The sequence below is a fragment of the Lactuca virosa genome, chromosome 3 (assembly GCF_052849685.1).
Source record: "Lactuca virosa cultivar CGN04683 chromosome 3, Lactuca_virosa_CGN04683_v6, whole genome shotgun sequence".
Taxonomy (NCBI): domain Eukaryota; kingdom Viridiplantae; phylum Streptophyta; class Magnoliopsida; order Asterales; family Asteraceae; genus Lactuca; species Lactuca virosa.
Window position 1 is genome coordinate 249,766,487 of NC_136428.1, and position 19,362 is coordinate 249,785,848.

A 19,362-nucleotide genomic window follows, 5' to 3' on the forward strand; every position below is an offset into this window, starting at 1 on the left:
AAAACTACTGTAGTTGTTAATAAAGTTGATTTGGTATCTTATAAATCTTAGACATTTATTAGAAATGAAGTCATACATAACCATGTATAGTTCCTTAATAATTTATTTTCTCTACTACTTACAGAAAATATCATTAGGAATCTTTTATATATAAATAAGATTTACATATGTCAAATAAACTACATTATTTGCCTTCAAATATCCCTTTCTTGAAGTTGGAATATGTGAATGCCATTTATATATAAAGATAACAATGTCAAAGATGAGTTTGATTTAAAACAAGTTTAAGTCAAAAGTATTTTGCATATAGAACTTGTTATTTATAAAACATTGATATTTACTTTATAATTTTATTTAAGAGATCTAGTCTCATAAAATAATTTTAATCATTTTCGAATATGATGGTGATCGTTATGAAAAACGATTTAAGTAAATAATCAGTCATTCATAAATTAATCTGAGACATATATTTAGGAAAACTAAATTAAAACATACATTGTTCTAAGACAAACATTGTTTTATATTACAAGTACAATATGTTCCAACCATAATAAACAAGACTCCGAGAGTGTAGTTCCAACTTAATTGTGCTCAGCTGGTTACTTTTTTGTAAATATCTGCAAGCCATTTACAAATATTATATTAACATTTAACTACCAAGTACCTAAGTGTTATATGAAAAGTATGAGTTCGAGCTAGTAGATACCTGAAGTAATAGTCTCTTCTAGACTTTCTTTCCAGATAAGAGGAGCAGTTCCTCTTCCAGTGTCCAGCTTCTCCACAAAGGAAACAAGATCCATCTATGTATGTTTTTATTGGATTTCTTGGGCCTAAAGGTGTTCAGTCCATAAAAGATGGGCTTCCTAGATCACACAAGGTGACTCTTTTGGGCCTTGTATTATTCCTAGTTTGATGTTAGAAACATATTTAGCATTACAATGATGCCTTTACTAGGTATCATGTTCAGGTTTATTACTCAAAGCAAATAGTTTAGGACTAGGACCTTTAGGTATATACAATTTCATATCTTTTACGAGATTGTTTCTTAAGACATGAATCCATTCATTGAAATTGTATCTAGTGAATGTTATTGTTTCATTAAGTCATTAAAGAAAATGGGAATTTCATGGTAATGAAAATGGATTATTTAACTACAAAATTTTAACAAAATTCATTTAGTATGTTTAATATTTAAATTTTTTAATAATTAATACCCTTTTAGTTTCCAAAAACATTTATTATCAAAGTCTAGGATCCAAGTTGCAAAACAAATAAATGGTTATGTATCCTTTATCCCATCCATTTGAATTCAACCTGGTAGATATCGATTATCAATTGTATATCTTACTATATAATTCCTAGATTTATGGGATCGCTAATAACAAATTTTATTAGACATGTTTGATCCTATCTATGCCTCGGCACTCTCTTTCTTAGGTATCCTTTATTACAAAAGATTTCCGATCAAATCATCCAATTTGAAAAACATGTGTAATCGGCCTATAAATTGGTTATAGAAATAGCGAAGACACCATGACCATCAAAAGATAACAATACGAGGTTAGGTATCCTTTATCCCACTAGTGCATACAAGAGATGGGCGAGTGTTCTTCAAAATGTATTGCATCGATTTGAGGTATGTAAAAAGGGTCTTTTAAATGTTTTATAATTATAGTTTTGAAAACATACGATATCATGGTTATTACATGCATATAAATAACCATGGTATCAATTTTTAAAAGAAAATCACTTTTAAAGGTTCTATATAAAAAACTAGATTTTATATAATTTGATGCGATTTAATTTTAATAACCGGTATTAATTTTGAGTGTATTTGAACCTTTTATATATTTAATAAAACTTCCTTTTATTACTTATATATTTAGAGTTTGTATAAGTTATAAAAATCACTATTTTAAAACTTATAATTGAGTATTTCAAAATTTGACGTTATTAACGTTTTTATAAAACCGGATTTTATTTTAAAACAATAAGGGGTTGTTTGATATACGTCTGACCGAGTCGGGTCAGACGTATTTGGCTGACTCGGTCAGCTGAGGTTGTTTGTTAAACCAAATTAGGATGGCTGAATCGGTAAGAGAAGTTTGGGCGAGAAAACTGAGAACAATCACTGACTGTGAAGCTTTTCCTAATCTGTCCTTACCCTACCGTTCCTTCTCTCCCTTTCTTTCACTCATGGCTTCAACCAATTTGAGGGAGGCCTCCTTTAAAACAATCGATGAGAGTGTTTTAGGTTAAGGATCAAATAACTTACCCTTGAACTTTGATTTGCAGGTTCAACAACAGAAAACGACTTGTGCTTTATTTATGTTGTATCGCTGAAGAGAAGAAACAGATCCCTGTTTCTGAAAATGGCAAAACTGGTCCCTGAAGCTCTTCATGTTGACAAAACCTACCCCAATACCGAATTCCTTTACAAAACTAGTTTATGGAATTAGCACAAAACCTCCCCTGAACTTGTAAAACTAATTTATATTAAATGAAAATTGTTCCTTATTAAAACCACCAAAAAGAAAAATGGTGTTTGTGAATCGATAAATAAACTAGAAAATGTTTTATAGTTTTTATTTAAGTTTCATGTACATCTTGTATGCTTGTAATTACTTTTTTATTATAGTTTTTGGATTTATTTTTCAGCAACTTCATCTATCACTGTCATCAAGGTAAAATGGTCATTTTTCATCAGTCAGATGTACAATCAAACAACATGGTTTCTTACTCAGTCAGAAGTTCTTACCCATACAGATATTTCCCGGTCAATACTTTCTCAATCAACAACTATCAAACGGCACCTAACTTGTTACATCTTATGTTTACAATACGAATTTTGAAAACCAAACTCCATGTGATGTTTATTTTGTCCAAAAATTATTTTAACATGTGAAAACTAATTTATCAACCACACATAGTAATTGCATAAAATAAACAACACAAACATGAAAAACTTTTGTCACATAAAATAACAATTATAAAATTGTCGTAGAAAATGTTTATGAACTTGTTTTTATACAAAACCAAGTTATCCATATTCTCCAAAAACTAAGATTCCAAAAATTAAAAAAATCTAACCAAACTTGCAAAGTATCTCTGATACCAATTGTTGGGTTTTTATTCAAAAACTAGTTTTAAAAACATAATATTTGGCAACGGAAGACTTGATCATTTTTTGAATAAGATAAACAAGTTGAACCCACCAAGGATCTTCTTGCATAGTTTGGAAAGAAAACAAAAAAACCAAAAAATAAGAAGAACACATAACAACCTTTGTAGTTCTTTGGATCCTCTTGGGAGTCTTTGAAGTTGATGAAGAAGGAAGAACTTTAGAGACACCAACAAGAAGCCAACTTGATGTAGATGCTAGTCTAAAACTCTTAACTCTTGAAAAGGTATAAAAGCAAGTAATATCTTCATGACTTAAGAAGAAAATGAGAGAGAGTAACATGCCTAGCATGTTACGGTTTTGTGCATGTTCAAGCCAAAGAATGAAAGCTTCACTCTCATATATAGCATGCATAATATGCATGGGTCTTTAACCATTAAGCACCCATGCTTCTACTAGATAGATTTGTTCCTCATGCTTCTCATTACTTTACATTAAATAATTATAATACCATGCTCTTCTTTTGAATAAACAATTGAAATCACCATGCCTCTCATTACTTTACATTAAACTATCTTAAAAGCCATATTCTTCCTTTTTGACTCTTATTTTATAAAATAGTAAAACAAAGAGTTTATTTTTTATAAACCATGTTTATAAAATATAAACTCTAACTTTTTGGTAAAAGATAAAAAGAATTCGTCTAGTCCAAAATGTTATGCATGACTTATTAATTCATACCATATGAATTATATATAATGTTACTTGCTAATAAAAATTATTATTTCCTAGAAATAAATAATTTTCAATTTAATTATAAGAGTTTATTGAATATTGATCAAAATCAATTTCTAACAAATAATCAACTATATCAAGTTGTTGTTAATGTGACCCTTTAATATCATATGTTAATTAGAAATATCACTTTAATACGATTCTTGAGCATATTAGATCTTTCAGAATCATACTTTGTTCCAATCAAGTTTTAGAGCTATGCTCTAGTAACTATGAATTGTATCTTGATACTCATTTCAAACTAAGAAGGATGATAACACATCGTGATAAGTTGAAAAACTCTTAGATCGATTAGATCTTCAACTGGCTAAACAATAAAAGCAAACAAACACCATAAACATGATATAGAATCAAGTAATGCTTAATGATTCAAATGTAGTCACGCCTCAGCAGAGCTCAATGAAGAACTTCCACTGTAGAGGCGAGCTAGGGTTTGTAGTACAATGATCAGAATAATAAAAGCGCTACTAACAAAGGATGCATGCATGCACCTTAAATACTAAACCCTAATAAAATAAACACGGTTGGACATGCCCAAACCGTATATCAAAACTGGGCTAAGGATCGAGCCCAAGGATCCAACCCTACTAGACCCAACAATCTCCCCCTTTGCGTCAAATGGGGCGAGACTTCACTTCGCTGGAGGTTGAGTAGTTCGCTTCAAAACTTTGAACAATTTTGGAATGATGGCAAGAAGAGTTTGTCTGAAAGCCATATACCATCGAAGCATATCGGAGCACAACTTCTTGTCTGCTTCACTATTTTGATCACACCCATGGATAAGCTCAAGAATGTGCTCCAAACAGGAATTAGAGAGTAGATGTTTGTCAACCAGAGCAAATAAGCATCTTTGACCTTCGCCTCTAAGAAACATGAGACTGTGAGACTGTGGATCAAATTTTCCCTTCACCATCAGCTTAGTGTCACCAGCCTTCCTAACAGACTTGATTAAGGGCCTCTTGCGTATAGCAGTGGCAATCTCCTGATCCATTTTCGCCACTTCATGAATGTAACACACTAGCATACGCTTGATGTGATCAATGATGGGCTCATATTCTTTCTGATTGGAGAGTATGATGTTGTTCATAAGAATCCAATCGTGTGGATTCAGATTTGGCAGATCAGCAAGGGAGATCATATGGACCGAACCATCTGATCCTCGGGTCACATTGAACCTGATGTTAATGAACTTCCCTGCTGCATAAGGTCTCAACACCTTAATTGTTGTGATCTTCTTGTTGCTCCAGGTAAGGTACTGAGGTTGAGAGAATTCATGATAATATTCAAGCAAGTCTTGATCAACCTTCGGGTCATGAGAAGGAACCGCCACTGTAGACTCGAAGCAGTGAAAGATGAAGGCTTTACGAGTGATTGGCATGTCAAATTGAGAATCTTTAGAATTCTCGACATTAAAAGAAAGAACAGGCTCCAGCCAATGTGAACTTGGAGTTTCAATAACCTCCTTTCGTAGCCTTTCCAACGTCCACCGAGGAAACATAGATTTCCTCTGGTTAAGCAGATTCGCTTCTCTCTTCTCATTTTCCTTCTTAAGGGCATCAGTGACTTTTTCCTTAATCTCCTGAGCAGTGGGCTTGGCTTTGAGAGGACTTGGTTTAGGAACTGTTTCTTCAATAACAACATCATCCTCATCATCAATATCATCAGCAACTCCTTTTCCCCTATCCTGCATGCCCGAACCCGAAGCTTCTTTCCCCTTCGTTTCAGTAACCACCTTCGGTTGTTGTGGTTTCGGTGGTTGAGATGATGACTTCGGATCTTCTCCCCCTTGTTTCGGAGAGACAACGGACTCCGGAACACCCTCTATCCGGCTTAGAATATCCAGAGCAGGCCGTAAGTTCTCAGCCAAATGACGTCGAACCGAGATGGTAAGAACGGAATCGTAGGCTTCAAGAAGATGAAGGAGAATGGAGTGAACATTACCAACAGAGCTTTTAAGCACAGACCGCTCCGAACGCAGTGCTTCAAGATCCTTGTTCGCTTGATTAAGCTTGAGAGTTTGGGTTTTGAGTTGAGTGGTCCTCAGAGCAAGTGCATCCATCACTTTGTTTTCCAAGGCAAGATCTGCCTGAAGCTTATTCAAAAGTTCAGAGACAGAAGCTTGATGTTTGACGTGATCAGAGGAGAGGTTCTTGCTAAGCACCTCAAATAGCTCTTTCTCTTGTTGAAGAGATTGAGTAAGGGACTTAACCAAGGCATTGACCTTGTCAACATTCTGGTCTGCAGCGCCCTGTAAAGATTCAAGTAAATTATTTGCGTTAGAAATCAGTTTATCGACTTTTTCGGTCGCCTCCGTGCAAACTTTTATTGAAGCATCAATAGCAGAAGTAGCTTTAGTGATGGAAGCTTTGTATTCCTTGACCCAGGTGGCCATCAAGCCTTTTATAGCAGACTCAGAAGAGGAATCCTGAGTAGAGGAGGAGGCCATCGGCTTATCTAGCTTCTCATTCAGCTCCTTGAGATGACGCTTGGTGACAGGGGCATCATCATCATCATCACTTAGGACCCTATAGGGACTGTAGTAGAAGGTGTCATAATCAACATTTTCACCACCAAGAACGGTATTGGTCTCTGTCGATTGGGTAGGAGATGGAGGTTTGGTAGTAACAGGGGTTTCGGGTGCTGAAGTACGAACCCCCGTATCAGATACGTTGGTCGGAACTCTAGTGGCGATTGTGGTTGTAGCTTCAGAGAAAATAGGTGTAGGAATGGGAATGGTAGAGGAAGGTTGAGAGGTGATTATTGGGAAAGTGGGAGGTAAGGAAATAGGAATGGAAACAGGTGGAGGAGAAGGTGCTTGGGAGCGAACATGTACCTCTGTTGTAGGCGAACGAGGTGGTGTACCACCACGAGCCGAACCTTCATCGTCTGATCTTTTGCTCTCAGATTCACTAGGAATGGTGGGTTGATGACCAGTAGGCACGTACTCGGAGTCAGAGTCGCTTGATGATTGAAGAATAAGCTTCCGAGCAGGTTTCTTGACCTTCTTCTGCTTGGGCTGGCAAGGTGCAGCCTTCTCAGACTTTCGCTTCCTTGGAGTCTGAACCTTTGATACTTGACCTCCTTTATCCCCATTTTTTCGCTTCTTGCTTCTTGCCCTGCTTAGCAGGTTTGTCTGCTTCCTCAATAGATTTTACCATTTCAGGAGTAAGTTCCCTTGGACCAGAAGAGGGGAGCTTCTTGTACTCATGAATAAGCTTGCTCGCAGGGGATACACAAGCATACATTGACTCAGGAAGTGAGCCAACAAAGATAAACTTCGACAGATGAGAAACAATGATGTTTGTGGTATGAAATGTTGCAATGGAGGAGAGCAGTGAGTCTGCCATGATAGGAACATGATAACGCTCCATAACCCATTGAGTGATAATGGTCCAAAACCGGGCACATGAAATTTCTATGTGGCGAGAAGTAGATGACAAAATTTGGACAAGTTGAAGCCACAAAACCGAACCATAATCAAAGTTGACACCATGGTACAACCCATAAAGCAGAGTCATGAAAGACTTGCTAGCACCATCAGATCCTGCACTTCGATCAGAAAGCCCTTTGAAGAGAAGGGTGAAGAGGCCATTCCATTGAGGAGGAATGCATGATTTCTTGAACTTGGTCACAGTAGTTAGGGTTTCAATGTACCCCATGTTGTAGAACATCGAGAAAAGCTGACCTGTAGAGATGGAATCAGGATTCACCATGGATTCGTCATAAGTGAGCCCTAGCAACGAGCAAAATCGGCTCTTCGAGATTGAAGCTTTCTGGTTGAGAATGTCGAAGTAAATCTTCTCTACACCTTTGTCGTACGTAGCAGTGGAATAGATTTGTGAGAGGCAAGCCATTGATACTACTTCCACCGTTGAGAGAGCTTTGACGAGTGGGGAATACTTTAGACATTCCACCACTTGACACATGTAAGTATCGTAGAGGAACGATGTAAGATCGATCAACAAGTTCTGGTTGGCCTTGATTGCGAGAAGAGTGGAGTGTGCAGTGGTTTCTTGAACAGAGGAAGATTCTGCCATTGTTGAAGCTTGATGAAGAAGAATATGAACAGTGAATACCAAATCGCCTTCTTTTGCTTGAGAAAGTTGAAGTGTGGTAGAGAAGAGTCCCACAGAGATCAATCCCTTATATACGATTTTGAAGAGAGAGAAAAATCATGAGCAATGATTCCATTAATTTGGGAAGCGACGCTTAAAAGGCATGATTTGACAACTAGCAACCCCGATAAAACAGCCGATGATGCATGATTAGGTAACGATTCAAATTCACGCGCATTTCCATACTTATCCTCTTTTCAAATCACCAATCGATTAGACTTCCTACTGTGTCATCGCTTGAACCTTCAATCGAATCTTTATTACCATAATTTCCAAAGGCTTTATACCGACCCATCCCTTCATTTGGAATAACTGCATTACATCGTTAGGAACCGAAGCTATATATTTATGAATAGCTTATGAATAACCAAACAAGACTTTTGGAAAATGCAAGATTTTCGTGCAAGATAGTGTCAAAGATAAAGAAATAAATCAAACTATTTGTGGGAATTTGTGATGTCATTTAAGACATAAAGCAGTGGATCCCGGGCGCGAATCTCTTCCTTCAAAGTCAAGAGAGACTTCAAAGTGCTTGTTTGGATTCCCGTTGAATTACGATCAAGGACTTGTTGAGAAGCATTGAAAGGCATCTTTTATATATAAGGCTTTTAAGGGTGGCTTTCGGTTCAATTCTGGTTTCCGATACTTGATATAAGACCGGAATAGAACGAAGTACTTGTGAGACCGATGTGGCCTGTTAAACAAGTAGGTTTGGAACATATTCAGTGACTTGTTAATAAACGTTAATTAGAAATCTCAAAAAAAAAAAACTGGATCCTTTGGGAAGAAAAGTCGTGGTGCAAGACATTTTCATAAGGATCTCTCAAAATAAAAAGAGATTTCAAGGTACTTCCACAAAAGTGGTTTCGTTAATTCAAAAGTGAAAGCTAGAACATTTAATTGTTCACCGTCAATGATTTAAAGGTTTTGAATTTTGGGTTTCACTTAGTACGTAGTGGCACGAAACTAAGATCATTAACACAGAAGTTGTGTAACCGTAAAGCTCAGTGGTAATGCTGAGAGTCTCAAGGGTTACATTTATGAGATGAAGTATGATGGAGAACAAATAGGAGGTGGTTAAAGAACTAAATGTACCTCTGCTATAAAAGATAGACCAAGCAGAAAAACTCTTAACTTAATTTAAGAAGAGTAAGGTAGCTCATGATTAGAGTGAATTTGATAGCCTGATTGGGAAGACATGATTTGTATATATCAAGTCATTAAGGCTTCACTCAAAATCTTTTGAGGCTTTGGTCAACATGCAGCAGCATGCTTCTAGGGACACTTAGCTAGTACATAGATAAAGAATTATACCTGCCCCAACTCCATCATTGAGAATAGTTCTTATACACAAATTATATTAAGAGTGAAATAAATTGCAATAAAATGAAAGAAAATATTTCTGAGTTTTGAAGTTTCTGAAAAGAAATAAAATAGAAAAAAAATTATTTTTGGATTTTATAAGATTTTCTGAAAAAGAATTAAAACAGAAAGAAAAATATTTTTGAATTTTATGAAAATAAAAGGAAAAACATAAAATAAATTGCGAAAAAAGAGTATACATACTATACCACCGAAACCATCATTTGGAGATGAGAGGTGAACCGAGCATGGTGACGCCGAACCCGAAATAGGTCGAGCGTTCGGTTCATTTCGGTTCCCGGAAGAACCGAACCCGAAATGGACCGAGCGTTCGCTCTATTTCGCTTCCAACTTTTATTGAGACAAAAGAGATTTCGGTACAGATTCAACTTCCATCATTCCTAAGCCTTGTAGGATTTTATTAAAACTTGCTTCTGGCAAGGCCTTAGTAAAGATGCCAGCCAATTGATCAGTGGTTCTTACGAAATGAATTTCAACGTTACCATCTTCCACATGATCTTTGATAAAGTGATACATCAGTGCTATGTGTTTCATCTTTGAGTGTTGCACTGGGTTATGAGAAATCCTAATTGCACTCTCTGAGTCACAATATAGTGGGATTTTCTTCATGTTTAGGCCGTAGTCTCGAAGTTGACTTTGTATCCAAATGACCTGAGATGTGCATGATGCTGCGACTATATATTCTGCTTCGACAGTGGAGAGAGACACACTAGTTTGTTTCTTGGATTGCCAGCTAACAAGTTTGACATCCAGAAATTGGCATCCTCCAGTGGTACTCTTTCGGTCCAGTCTACATCCCCCAAGATCAACATCTGAGAATGCTTGGACAAAGAACCCTGATTTGACTGGGTACCACAAACCGAGAGAAGAGGTTCGCTTCAGGTACCGAAAGATGTTCTTCACAGCTAGCAGGTGAGGTTCACGTGGATTAGCTTGAAACCTAGCACAATAACAAACAGAGAACATTATGTCTGGTCGACTTACTGTTAGATACATTAGAGACCCTATCATCTGACGATAAAGGGTCATGTCAGTAGCCGGTTTATCCAGAGAAGGTGTTATCTTTGTGCCAAACTCCATAGGAACCTTTACTTTCGAATCTCCCATCATTCCAAACTTGGAAAACAAGGTCTTCTTGTAAGCCTCTTGATTAATGAAAATGCCTTCGGGTCCCTGTCTTATATTCAAAGTTAATAGGACCCATTGAGCTCATTTCAAATTTAGTCTCCATCAACTTCCAAATTCAGCTGTTAAGCTAGGATTTGTGGAACCGAAGATGATATCATCAACGTAAATCTGAACGATCATAAGGTGGTCACCCTCTTTCTTATGAAAGAAGGTTGGGTCGACCGAACCTTGTTTAAACTTAGACATTTTGAGAAATCTAGTTAGAGTTTCATACCATGCCCTTGGTGCTTGCTTGAGACCATAGACTGCCTTGTCCAGAATATAGCAGTGGTCTGGATACATCTCGTTCACGAAACCCGACGGTTGCTCTACATACACCGTCTCTTCTAGTTCTCCATTTAGAAAGGCACACTTCACATCCATTTGGAATACTTCAAAGTTCTTGTGTGCAGCATAGGTGAGAAAAATACGAACCGATTCTAGCCTTGCTACTGGAGCGAAGGTCTCTTCGTAATCTATGCCTTCTTCTTGACAGTAACCTTTCACAACCAATATTGCCTTGTTGCGTATCACAATTCCTTTTCTTATCCATCTTGTTCCTGAAAACCCACTTTAATGCAACCACGGAAGCATCCTTTGGTGTTGGAATCAGTCTCCACACTTTATTTCGCTCGAACTCATTGAGTTTGTCCTGCATCGCCTGTACCCAATCAGAATGATAGAGTGCAGTCTTGATCGTCTTTGGTTCGACTTTGGAGACGAACGAATTAAACATGCAAAATTCCACTTTAGAGAAAAGCGCAGTTTGTTTCGCTTTCAATTGTGATCATGTGAGAACTGTAACACCGGGTTCATGGTATGATTTTATTTAAGTTTTATTCTTATTTTTGCCACGAACTCGACGAGTCTACGTCCCGACTCGCCGAGTAGCAGCAGGGTGGACACGGGATTTGAGCGGTGAACTCGGCGAGTCGATGCATGGACTCGGCGAGTCCACCCGTCTGAATGAAACTCTATTTCCAGACATTGCACCCTATTTTACCCATTCTAAAACACCCTTTCGTCCCATTTTCCTCCCAGAGAGCAGTAGAGAACAACCCTAGCTCCTTTAGTGTTCTTGAGTGATTTTGATCTTCCAAAGAAGGTTTTGGAGCTTAGAAGAAGAAGGAGGAAGTTGGAGTGGTCCTGAAGTGAAGGTAGAACCGAAATCTTCTCTGGGGAAGGCATCAAATCAGGTAATAAAACCCTCACTTTGCTCATTAGCTCTTAGGTTCGTTTTTGTCCCCAATGGTTGATCTTCAAGCCTTAAACCCCCCCCCCCCAGATTTCGTGTGTATATGTGATAACCAGACCCTAGGAACTGAGACCCATGAGTTGGATCAGTTGCATGTCTCAAAATTGGCCAGAATGGGTGAAGAGTCGAAGGGTACTCGACGAGTGCCAAAGTTCACTCGGCGAGTTCCATGAAGATGGCCTTAGACTCGGCGAGTTGGATAAGCAACTCGGCGAGTCCTATGAAGATTGTCTGGTACTCGGCGAGTCGTTCCTCAAAATCGGCGTGTCCTTTGAATATAGCCTTGAACTCGACGAGTTGTTCTTCCAACTCGGCGAGTCATATGATCAGTCACTAGGATAAGAAGGGTTTAAGCGTAGGAGGTCCAACCCACCGTAGTCGCACGTGGAATTAGCAATTTAACGTGTAGCTATAGTCCCAGAATCTCCAAATCTCCAGGGTTGATGTTCCGATGGAAGATTGGAGCGAATTGTGAGATCTGTTTGTCGAACTCGGCGAGTCACCCCCTTGGACTCGGCGAGTCCAGTCGCGGGTTTGTTAGTTGACCCCGTCTAGCGAGTCAGGCTGACTCAGTGAGTGGGAACAGGGACCCGATGAGTCAGAGTCGGGCTAGATAAAGAAGGACTCGGCGAGTCGCCATATGGACTCGGCGAGTCCAGTCAATCAGAAGGTTGACTTTGACCAAGGAGTTGACTTTGACCAGTCATTTGACCTTAGGGGTATTTATGAGTACCTAATCCATGTTTACGGATTTATAGCCGGAGGGATTACCGGTGCGGCAGCCAGGCGTAGTCTGAGCAGGTTTTTCAGCAGCTACTCTCGAGGTGAGTTTCCTTCCAGTAGGGACGGGTCTAAGGCACCAAGGCCGGCCCGTATAGACGATATGTTAGTATCGGAGTGTGGGCGGAGCCCGTATCTCATAGGTGAGTTTGATTGTGATATATGGCAGTATGATAGAATTGCTTATACTTGTTGTCTGTGTGATACTTGTATGTTATGGTTTAGTAGCGGAGTGTGGGCGAGGCCCGTATATCCATGGATAGCAGAGTGTGGGCGAGGCCCGTACCTCTCAGAAAGTAAAGTGTGGGCGAGGCCCGTATCTCTATGGGTGTGGGCGAGGCCCGTATCCCTTAGTTACTCATTATATGATTGTATGGTATGTGGCATTATGGGGGAACTCACTAAGCTTTGTGCTTACGTTTTATAGTTTTGTTTTCAGGTACCTCTTCAGCTAGGGGAAAGGAGTCGGCGCGGTAGCGGCATATCACACACTCTCATGTTTTCCGTACTATGGATTTTCTGGGATGTACTCTGAATATTTTACTATGATGTTACCGGTTCTCAGACATAAATTAATATTATGAATGTTTTGTAACGATGTTTTTTATGAATTAACCTAATATAAAAAAAAATGAAATTTTTTAGCTGGTATTTTTCGGGATGTTACAAGTTGGTATCAGAGCCCTGGTTTGAGGGATTCGGACACACCTTCGGGGGTGTCTGGACTCAAATCGAGGGATTAAAAGATTTTTATAAAGAAATGATTTTCTAAAGACTAAGTAAAAGGGGTTTCTAAAAAGAAAAAGGTGTGTGATGTGCGCGACCGGCCGAGCTCAAGTAAGTTTTCCCCAAAGTGCCCATACAAGTTTACGTTATGATTATCAGTTCAGTTTCAGTAGAACAGCATGCTAGAATAGGACTAAGGATCTAGGAATGATGCCTTATGTGCCTGCTTTATGTGTTTCGGCTTTTTGAGAATTGCATGCTAGTACAGATCAGTCAGTATGATAGCCAGGGTAGTATGTACTTGATTATGTGTACTCAATGCCCGAATGCTGCTTGCTTTGTGCTATTAGGAGTTCTAGTCGTCTTTCACTAACTAGTGAACGAATATGCTAAGTTACATATTGCAAGGATTAAATAATTTCAGAAGGTTGGGTCTAGCCCTATTTCGCAGCTCTCGTTTGAGTCCAACCGTTGTAGGGTAGGACCTCTCATTCGAATAATTATCTAGTCTGAGTAATATGTAATAGTATTCGCGAGCTAGTTAGGGAAAGAAAGCAGGGACCTCTTGTGCAGCTGATGGCAGAGAGTGGGATGGCAATTACTTAGGGCGAGAGTAGCATGAGATTTCTCGTTATGAGGATAGATTTGCTTGAGTAGTTTACTGTGTCCGAATGCTGCTTGCTTCGTACTTGTAGGGCTCGGAGTGATGGGAGTTAGCCATTAGGTGAATACGTCACGTCACATGCGATCAGGGTTGAATAATCTAAGAGTGCTGGATTTAGACCTATTGCGCAACTCTCGTTTGAGTCTAACCGTTATAGGGACGAGTCTCTTACTCGAAGGATTATCTGAGCCTCGTCACATGTGATGGTATTCAGGTGATGGCTAATTGGCATTACAAGGAGGCCTTCAGCAGCTGAGGACTGGTTTGGGTAGAGTCATAGATTTCCCTAGGTCAAGCCTAGGGCGAGAGTAGCACGAGAACCGCAGTATTAGTAGAAAGGACTTGGTTGAGTTGAGGCAATTCTTGAGGAAAGTACGGATAGACGTGGAAGGTAGTATGGGCCCGTACTACTGAAAGCGGAGGATCCGTACTCGATTCAAAAAGGGCCTAGACGAGACCGGGAACTTGTGATATGAATGTGAGCCTCGTTAGTGGAATATAGTATAATGGTGGTTATGTTATGTTTTGCAGCATGGTGACCACACGACAGGGAGCGGGAGGCTCAGGATCAGGATCGGGTTCGGGTTCAGGGTCCGAACCAGTTGATGAGGGTCTACGCGAGTTCATTGCGTCGGAGATTACCAGGGGCATCCTTGAGTCGACTCCCATCATTTTCGGGTCGATCAAGGAGGGTATTGTAGAGTTGATGGAGGATCGTCTCAGGGCGTTCAGGAGTGATATGGCGGCTAGCCAGTCAGGACCACACACACTGTCCTTTAAGGACTTCAGGGGCAGTGGTGCATCAGATTTCCATGGGGCGAAGGACCCCATTGCTGCCAGACGATGGATTGCAGACCTTGAGTCTGCACAGCTGATCAGCTTCTGCCCCGAGGGGTCGAAGGTACGATTTGCAGCAGGGTGTCTACGTGACAGGGCTAGAGATTGGTGGGAGTCGGTTTGTGACTCTTTGGGAGCCGCGGCCATTGAGGTTATGACGTGGCCGGACTTTGTGACATGATTCAGGGCGGAATTCGCGCCTACGGTGGAGCTCCAGCAGTTGGCACGGGAGTTCTTGGATATGAGGCAGACGACAGAGTTAGTGGCGGAGATCACTGCCAAGTTCCGGGAGAGGGCGTTACTGGTGCCCCAGTATGCAGGTGATGAGGATATGAGGAGGACCCGCTACCATGACATGCTGCGAGCCGACATTCGGGAGCATGTCAGTTTTTCTGCTTGCCCTACCCTGGATTCTATGATTGCTAGGGCGAGGGAGAGGGAGATAGATCTGGAGCACATCCGGAAGAGGAAGGCAGAGGAGGGACAGACGATAGGGGCTTCGGGAAAGAAGCCCAAGGGATCAGATGGTAGGCCGAAAGGCCATTCAGGACCGGGCCGCTGCAGGAAGTGCGGAAGGTCGCACGAGGGAGCGTGTAGATTAGGATCGACAGGCTGCTACAGGTGCGGCAAGACGGGACATTTCAGCAGGGATTGTACTGCCCCTGCTCCGGTTATTCAGACATCTGAGTTGCTGTGTTTCCACTGCAACCAGAGGGGCCACAAGAGGGCAAACTGCCCCCAGTTGACAGCAGCAGCGTCAGTACAGGCGCCAGCTCCAGCGACCCTGCGGATTACAGATGGCCGGCAGGGCAAGGCAGAGGCTCCGGTGGTGAGGAGCCGGGCATTTCAGCTGACAGCCGAGGAGGCACGCGCTGCACCCGATGTGGTGACGGGTATGATTCTTTCCCTCTGACCTATTTATATGAGATTTACGATATTGACATGTGCTCTGTGTATATACGTTTAGGATCGTTCCATGTGAACGGTATTCCAGTCCAGGTGTTGTTTGATTCGGGGGCTACCCGATCCTTTGTTTCTCTTGCACTTAGCAAGAAGTTTCCTGAGTCCTCGGGAATGTTGGAATACCCTTTGGAGGTCGAGATTGCGGACGACCGGTCGGTGCGAGCATCAGAGGTCTTCCGAGATTGTGTGTTAAGGTTGTTCGAAGAGCGGTATATGGTTGATCTAGTTCCCATTCCATTGCGGGGAAACAAGGTCATTATTGGTATGGATTGGCTGAGTCCCAATGGGGCAATGATAGATTGCGCGCAACAGTTAGTACGAGTCAGAGCCCCAAGTGGGGGAGAGTTAGTAATTCAGGGTGAGAGATCACAGCGAGGGCCAACCTTCTGCTCGGCAGCGAGGGCAAGGCGTTACCTTCAGCAGGGTTGCGCAGGATATGTCGCATATGTCATGGACACCCGGGAGGCGGGTAAGGCGACGATGGGCGATGTGCCTGAAGTACGAGAGTTCGCGGATGTATTCCCCGAGGAGCTACCTGGGATACCTCCAGAGCGACAGGTAGAGTTCAGGATCGACCTAGTCCCTGGTGCGGCTCCGATAGCCAAGGCACCGTATCGGTTGGCTCCTCCCGAGATGCAGGAGTTGTCTACACAGCTTCAGGAGCTGTTAGACAAGGGATTCATTAGACTGAGCAGTTCACCCTGGGGAGCCCCGATTCTGTTTGTGAAGAAGAAGGACGGGTCGCATCGGATGTGTATCGATTATAGGGAGCTGAATAAGGTAACGGTGAAGAATCGCTACCCACTCCCGAGGATTGATGACCTCTTTGACCAGCTTCAGGGAGCATCTTGGTTCTCCAAGATAGACTTGCGTTCAGGGTATCACCAGGTGAGGGTCAGAGAGGAGGATGTGCAGAAGACGGCATTTCGGACACGTTATGGCCACTATGAGTTCGTGGTGATGCCTTTCGGGCTCACCAATGCTCCTGCCGCGTTCATGGACCTCATGAACCGCATGTGTAGACCGATGTTAGACCGGTCGGTGATAGTATTTATCGATGATATCTTGGTTTACTCCAAGACGCGAGAGCAGCATGAGGAGCATTTGCGGGAGGTTTTGGAGACCTTGAGAAGGGAGAACTTGTATGCTAAATTCTCCAAGTGTGAGTTCTGGTTGCGCGAGGTGCAGTTTCTTGGGCACCTTGTCAACCAGAACGGAATTTCGGTGGATCCGGCCAAGGTGGAGGCCATGATGAGATGGGAGGTTCCGAAATCTCCATCTGAGATTCGGAGTTTCCTGGGATTAGCTGGCTACTATCGGAGATTCATCCAGGATTTCTCCAAGATAGCATTACCCCTGACCAGGTTAACGAGGAAGGATGTGGTCTTTCGTTGGGGGCCTGAGCAGCAGGCAGCATTTGAGACACTGAGACAGAGATTGTGCGAGGCGCCAATCTTAGCCTTGCCAGAGGGCATGGAGGATTTTGTTGTATACTGCGATGCGTCCATCTCAGGTTTGGGCGCGGTATTGATGCAGAGAGGGCATGTCATCGCCTACGCGTCGAGGCAGCTGAAGCCTCACGAGGCGAACTACCCGACACATGATTTGGAGTTGGGGGCTGTTGTGTTCGCCCTCAAGATTTGGCGTCATTACCTCTATGGGGTTCGTTGTACGATTTACACGGACCACAAGAGTTTGAGGTACCTCATGGACCAGCGAAATCTGAATATGAGGCGGCGTCGGTGGCTTGATGTGGTAAAGGATTATGATTGTGAAATCCTTTATCACTCGGGGAAGGCCAATGTGGTGGCCGATGCGCTTAGCCACAAGGCGGCGCCGATCAGGGATATTTGCATAAGGATGACAGTGGTGACTCCGCTTTTGGAGCGGATCCAGGAGGCTCAGCAGGAGGCGATGAAGGAGGAACATAGGAAGAGTGAGCGGATTGTGGGACAGGTTTCCTCCTTCGACTATGACAGCAGAGGATTATTGACATTACACCGCATGGTGTGGGTTCCATACCTCTGAGGCGTGCGCCAGGTTCTGATGGAGGAGGTGCACAAATCCCGATTTTCCATTCATCCAGGGGCAACGAAGATGTATAGGGATCTTCGTCTGGACTATTGGTGGCCCTGCATGAAGCGGGATGTAGCATGGTACGTTGAGTGGTGCCTGACCTGCAGGAAGGTCAAGGCCGAACACCAGAGACCGCACGGCAAGATGCAGCCGTTGGATATCCCGCTGTGGAAATGGGAAGACATCACGATGGATTTCATCACCAAGCTTCCCAGGACCGCGCGGGGAGTGGATTCGATATGGGTCATCGTCGATCGATTGACCAAGAGCGCCCACTTTATCCCGATTCAGGAGAGCATCTCGGCTGAGAAATTGGCCGATATCTACATCAGAGAGGTGGTGGCACGGCACGAGGTGCCAGTTTCAGTGATTTCGGATAGGGATGTGCGGTTCACTTCCAGGTTCTGGAAGAAGTTTCATGACGAGCTGGGTACTCGTCTGCATTTTAGTACAGCCTTTCACCCGCAGACGGATGGCCAGAGCGAGCGGACCATCCAGACTCTGGAGGACATGCTGCGGGCGTGTGTTTTAGACTTCGGTGGTAGCTGGGATACCTATCTTCCTTTAGCCGAGTTTTCATATAACAACAGCTATCACGCGAGTATTGACCGTTCTCCCTTCGAGATGTTGTACGGGAGGAAGTGCAGGACCCCGATATGTTGGGGCGAGGTTGGACAGAGAGTCATGGGGAGCACCGAAGTAGTGCTCAAGACGACAGAGAAGATTCAGCAGGTCCGAAGCAGGCTTCAGACTGCTCAGAGTCGGCAGAAGAGTTATGCCGATAGGCGCCGATCAGACCTGGAGTTCCAGGTCGGGGATATGGTTCTCCTGAAAGTGTCGCCATGGAAGGGCGTCATCCGATTCAGGAAACAGGGCAAGTTGGGTCCCAGGTATATTGGACCGTTTAGGGTTGCAGCCCGAGTGGGCAAGGTGGCATATCGGCTGGATCTGCCAGCCGAACTCAGTCAGATCCACAACACTTTCCACGTCTCCCAGCTGCAGAAGTGCCTGGTGGACGATTCAGCAGTGGTACCTTTGGAGGACATCCATATTAATGACAGCCTGAATTATATCGAGCGGCCTGTGGCTATCCTAGACCGGAAGACGAAGGAACTGAGGAACAAAAGGGTGGAGCTGGTGAAGGTGCAATGGCAGCATCGGAAGGGCTCGAAATGGACTTGGGAGCCCGCGGATGAGATGATGGACCATTATCCGGAGCTGTTCTGAAAGGGAGCGGCAGACTTCGAGGACGAAGTCTAAAATAAGTGGGGGAGAATTGTAACACCGGGTTCATGGTATGATTTTATTTAAGTTTTATTCTTATTTTTGCCACGAACTCGGCGAGTCTACGTCCCGACTCGCCGAGTAGCAGCAGGGTGGACACGGGATTTGAGCGGTGAACTCGGCGAGTCGATGCATGGACTCGGCGAGTCCACCCGTCTGAATGAAACTCTATTTCCAGACATTGCACCCTATTTTA